This window comes from Acomys russatus, unplaced genomic scaffold (genome assembly GCF_903995435.1).
Source record: "Acomys russatus unplaced genomic scaffold, mAcoRus1.1, whole genome shotgun sequence".
Lineage (NCBI taxonomy): Eukaryota > Metazoa > Chordata > Mammalia > Rodentia > Muridae > Acomys > Acomys russatus.
This window is the reverse complement of record NW_026131636.1, coordinates 140,418-146,784: the sequence shown is the minus strand read 5'-3', so window position 1 is coordinate 146,784 and position 6,367 is coordinate 140,418.

Sequence of the window (6,367 nt, the reverse complement as noted above, 5' to 3'; positions counted from 1 at the left end):
ACAGGCGGGAAACTTTAGACCCCTTCCAAGATCTAGCCAATGGTCAGAACATTCTCCACAGTTGAGTGGAGAGTGGGATATGACTTTCTCACTAACTCTGGTTCCTCACATTTGCCCATGTCCCCTGGAGGGGGAGAACTGATGGCACGCAGAGGAAGGACCGCAGGTTACCAAGAAGAAACTGGATACCGTATGAGCATATACAGGGGGAGGTAATCCCCCTCAGAAACAGTCATAGGGGAGGGAAATAATGGGAAAATATGAGGGAGGGAAGAATGGGAGGATACAGGGATGGGATAAATATTGAGATTTAACAAGAATAAATTGATAAAAAAAGGAAAAAAATAAAAAAGAAAAAAAAGAATAATTATAGAATAATCAAAAACACTAAATAACCCTCAAAAATTAATGAGAGACATTAACTGGTTCATGATTACAAGTCAAATATATACCTATGAGTTAAGACAATTATTTTAAACATAACAAAGGGAAGCACCGTACAAAATGTTCAACATAAGAAGCAGAAAATGAGCCTATTTTGGAAGAACAAAAACTTCAAATGGACTATGTCAATACAACAGACCCTAAACTTGGTTTCATTCTGGTTATTTTGCCTTCAAAATATTCTCTGACTGGGCTCCTAATGCACAGGCAAGACAGGATCATGGGATTATATTTAGCAAAACAAAACAAAACAAAACAAAACAACAAAATAAAAAGTTTAAGACACACATATAAAAATTCTGAATTGATTGCAAAGAGCAGGAAAAGACTGTGTCAACTGTCAGAGACAGAACTGTCAGATATTGTACTGCCTCTTATTAATATTGAGAATTTGTCTTTCTGCCTAATTGTAGCTTGTAGTACTGTTTGGGAGACATTAATAGCAAAGATCTAAATAAGCAAATGTATAGAGTTTATAACAAGAACAGATTGGATCCTTAATTGTATTGGAAAGAGGACACCAATACAGTGTCACTCACCATTTTTACTAATGCAAATAATTCATGTATGGCTGGTTATCAGTCTGATAATGTTTTAAGGTAATTAAAAGCCCATTTGCATGCATTGGAAAAATCAGAAACTTGTGCAATCCTTATGATAATGCTGGATTTTCCTGAATCGCTAATTGAATTCATTGAATTTCAGAGTGCTGAATGGTCGTTCTGCTAATTGAAAATTTTGAATTTACTCCTGATAACTATGAAAGAACTATATAGTATATGGAACAACAAGTCTTGTGAGGAGATACTATCCCTTGAATATTGCTCATATTTGATCCCTTAAAGGTTTACCAGATTGATTGTCACAAGGAAATGAGGATATAGACCAATTCTTAATAGAAAATATGCTCAAAGACTCTTAATTTCATGGAAAACATCATATTAATGGCAAGGTTTGAAGAAAAAGCTCCCTACTACATGGCAACATGCCAGAGAAATAATGAATAGATTTCCTACATATTCTTTATATAAAGACATCACTTTAAATGCTGGAGATACCACTATGAGTGTGAAATAGAAAAGATTGATGTGTATCATTTTGCAAACTTTGGAAAATTAAAAAATGTACATCATACTATCAATAACTATTGAGGTTTTAGATGAGCACCTGCCTATGTTATGAAAAGTATGATTGTGTAATTATTCATTTTTTGGAAATAAGGGCAATTATGTGAATACCTGCTGAGATCAAGACTGAAAATAGCCCTGCATATGTGTTTCACATGAAGAAATTTTTTTTACTTTATATGGTTAAACACCTTGCTGCTTTACCACATTACCCAGCAGGGCTGTCAGTTGTTGAAAGAGCTAATTGTACCTAAAAATAAATGCTGATAAAACCAGAGGAATGTTTAAGACCACCAGGAACAGATTAAATAATGCTTTTTTGACTTTCAAATTTCTTATTTTGGTGATGAGGTGACGACAGCAGTTGAGAGACCGTGGCTTATAGAAATAAGTGAGCAATTATGTCAATCAATTTTCTGTAAAGTTTTATCCATCTGGGAGTGGAACCTGCAATAATTAACAGACAGGGCAGGCGGTATGCCCATGCTTAAAAAGAGAGTGAAATATATGTTGGCCAACTAAATTTATAAAGATTAGATCTGATCAGGAAAGTCCTCTTGGCATGGAAAACATGAATGTATCAAAAAAGCACAGGAAAATTCAGGTATAGCTGGTTTCTATAACATATGCATGTGATTGCTCGAAAATATACAGATTCTTATAATTATATGATTCTTACACATTGAATTTTCCATATATATATATATATATATATATATATATATATATATATATATATATATATATATATATACATACCCAGGACAGGTATTTTTGATTTATAACTTTCAGGTGATTTAGATGCACTTATATGTGACCATATTGGTCACATATTGGTGCATCCTGTGTCCTCGTGGATGAGTACTGTGATGTCGCTGGTGGGTAACCTACTATTGCCAAAGGTTGATGTGGCACTGTCAAAGGCTGATATAGCACTATCATTGCTTGATGAGCCCTTGCTGATGGGTGAAGCAGAAGTGGAGGAATACAATCAACAGGATCCTCCCAAAGTCTGTAAGAAATTTGAGGATGTTTTACAGGTTAAAGAATGATGGCTCATGTAGAGTTATCCATATTACATGTAAAAGCTGATTCAGGTTTATATGTTAACTTTGTGCTCACAGCTTGAAAACAACAGCTCATATTTACTTCCCTAGTTTCATGTCCAATGCATCTAGCCAGATAAGTTTCATAATGGGCATGAATCTAGGGAGTGTTATGGTCAATAATCATTTCCCTACTAACAACCTGTGCATAGAGTCTAAATTTTAGGAATAAAACCAATGACTTCAAGGTTTGATGTGAAATCTCTACATTTCAGAATGTCTTGTCAAAGACTTCTTTATGGAATATCTTCCATTTTATCAATATGTGCTGAGATACATGTTATACAGGAAGGAGCATGTTTAAGAGCAGTGGCCTTCACTCTTCTCCACTGTCCATCTGTCTCTTACTGATAAGTCTGACGTTGTAGATTCTCAGAATAGTAATTTGCATTAAATTAATGGGCTCTCTTTTCAGGTCATTAATAACATCACCATCTACACAAAACCAACACGGATAGTGTAACAAAAATTCAGGTGTAACAAACATGACCTTATTGACAACTTAAACTCCGATGTTCCTCTTCCTGCTCTGTTGGCTAATATTCCTGATTCACTTGTCCTCATATAAATTGTGGAGGTTCATATGGTAATCTGCGAAGCATGTCAAGATGCTGCGACAACTCATACACACATCTTTCTTGTTCTCTCTCCTGCAGTTAATGATTTGTCAAAAATAAACAGCAAGGATCACTTTTACAGAAAATTAAAAGGTTTTAATAAAAATAACTGTAACTTAAGTGTAGCCCAAAGAACTGAAATTAAGAAGCTTTTGAATGCAGAAAACAAAAAAAATACCCAAACTAATAAGCAAAAACGCATCCTACAGGTCCAAGGAGAGCTAAGCTAATTAGTTAGCTATAGTTGAGGTTTGTATAAGCAGGTAGTTTAACAGAAGCCAAGATAATTAAGTTGGGGATCCTGACCATAGGTTCCTAGAGTAGGGTTGCCTAACATATAGAACAACCTGATGTCTGATAGACCACCTCAAAGAATGACATTTATATATAAATTAATCCCAAAGTAATGGAAGTCCGGTCTCTTTGTGAATACAGGGGCCTACAGACTGATTTTGTTGCACACTAGTAAAAGATATTCATCTGAGTCACAGACTTCTGAACATCCAAAATATCTGCACAATCATGTCTACATTATTAAGCTTGTATCGGAGTCTACCTAGGATAGATATATTTGATTCTCTGGAGCAACTGACCTATGACTGATGTGGAAGTCTGACCTAAATAAACAAGTCAATCAGACATGCTATAAAATTAATTATCCCTTCAGTTGTGAACTAAAATGAACTTTCCATACCTCTTGTTCAGTATTTGTATCTGGAAAGAATCTGGTTATTATCAAATCATAGACCTCTCTTTTCTATTCATGAGGTGCCACGTTGGACAATCTTTTCCAGGAAAGGCAGAAGACAATATGGCAAAAAAGCTCCTGGGCTGCATGTGTAAAAAAAAAATATTTGCTGCTAGTTCATGCCTTTCCTTAATACACTGAATACAATTGAACATGGAAAAGAATTCTCAACAAGCCCACAAGGAATCTGAGATATTCAGAAGTTGAGATATGGCTGGGCTCTCCCAAGCTCCTGTGCACAGGCAGATTGAAGACATGCTACTGATTGTTTTAAGAATTTAAAACTGCATCTACATTGAGAGTTTAGTTATTCATAATTGTTTCATCCTAAAGAGTTCATGGAATTTTGTGGTACTCCAAAAATCCATGTAAGACGAAAAGGACACTCAAAACCACATCCTTGTCTACTTAATAGGATGAGCACGAAATGGGTATGATTTGCCACAGAGAACATCCAACCTGCCTGACTTAAGGGTTCAGTAGATTTTTTGTGTGTCTGAAAAGCTAGTCCATTTGAGAAATAAAGAGCATGATTTTTGTGAAGTGAATTGAGCAAACAGGGTGAGTTTAAGCTTAACATTGTCAGAGGTAACAAATATGTTTTTGGAAGATTTTGAGATGTACCTCAGTTTATCAAGAGACTGACTGATTTATGGTCACTTTGGGTCCCACCACTGCCGCTGGATGCACAAACATTTGTTGTGTGTATATGATGAATTTGGTTGTTTCTGGTGACTTTTTTTGTTCTTGTCCATTGTCAACAGCCATTTCTAGAGTCACAACATTTTTCTTGTCTTTGGTGTCCTCTATTACTTCACAGAAATCTTCATCAGATGAAGAATTAGAAATTACAATAATTCTACTAATAAAGTCTTCCTTAGAATTGGACTTCTTTGCCTATACCAATGGTTTATTCTCATGCTTAGCCTTGTATTCTTGTTGTGCAGAGCCAACTTTTTCGTGGTTATGATTTGAAAAGAACTCTGGAGGTACTTTGATTTCCATATTCACGGGCTTTAGCATGTTTATTGAATACATCATTGAATCCTGTACAAAATCTGCAGAAGAATGCACTGATTGTTACTAAAACACTTAAATGTGACATTTTTATATAACAGGACACTGTGGTTTTATTTCGTGTTAAAGCACAAACACACACATACACACAAACACATACACACATACTCAATAACACACACACACATCTGTGCTTTTTCTAATGAACAGTTTGGAATAGATATATGAAACTAACAGAAATAAGGTAAGTGGTGTTAATAAAACTGTGTGAAAGTTAAAACTACCTTTAAAATGATGAAAGAGAAAGGATAACCATAATAAGTGAAAATATTACAATATATGTCTTCTGCAATAAGATCTATATTTCAAGTATTGCAGGACTTATCCATTTGTATAATTAGGACTTTGTGATAAAAACACATATAAGGAGAAGGAATATTTTGAGCAATTAACACACTTCACTGTTATTTCCATTACATTTTCCTGGCAATGACCATGATTTAAAATTCTGTCATCCCATCATTAATGTGTGGAGCTAAAGAGCCTGCTCTGACTTTTAAGAAATGGTGAATTATACGTCAAGAATCTGCTTCAAACCTCAACTAATGTATCAAGAAAATATTTTGTTGCAGTGGGATACACTGCATGGACATAAACAATAAAAGGTTTTTTTTTTTTCGAAGACATATTTGTCAAAATGTTTGTAGTATTGAAATCAAAATCAAGTGAAAGTGCAAATACACTGAAAAGGGAGGAGTCTGAACATTTGTAACTGAGATTTCTAAAGTGTATCATCAGTATTTGCTTGAATCTGTGAGACCACAGTTAGGTATATTTCTCTGAGCCTCACATCAAATTTTTTATAGAAATTGAGTTTAGTTGAACATGACACCTGGGATTTCACAATCAGAATGCTATATTAAAACTTCTGACCACTTTGAAAATCATGGGAATTAAATCTTACACTTCTAAATAGCTCGTTGTACCTACTTGAGATCAGCGGTGTAAAATCCATACAAAAAATACTGGTTCTTGTTCTCTTGCTTGTATTTGCATTTATGTTTGTGCTTGTAATCAAATGAAATGAAGCCGAGTTCTGGACTGTTTCATGTAGCATTTTCCATGTAGCAGGTTGAACTTCTGCAAACTCAACCTGGAATTCCAAATAAGATAATATATTTCACTAGTGAGATAGTATGAGACCCAAATAATAGGAAACACAAGCAGAACCCTATACACTTAAGTATATTCTTTTAATTTATTGCAGAAAATTGAAAAGCCAACATTATAAATATGTATGTGTTTTTG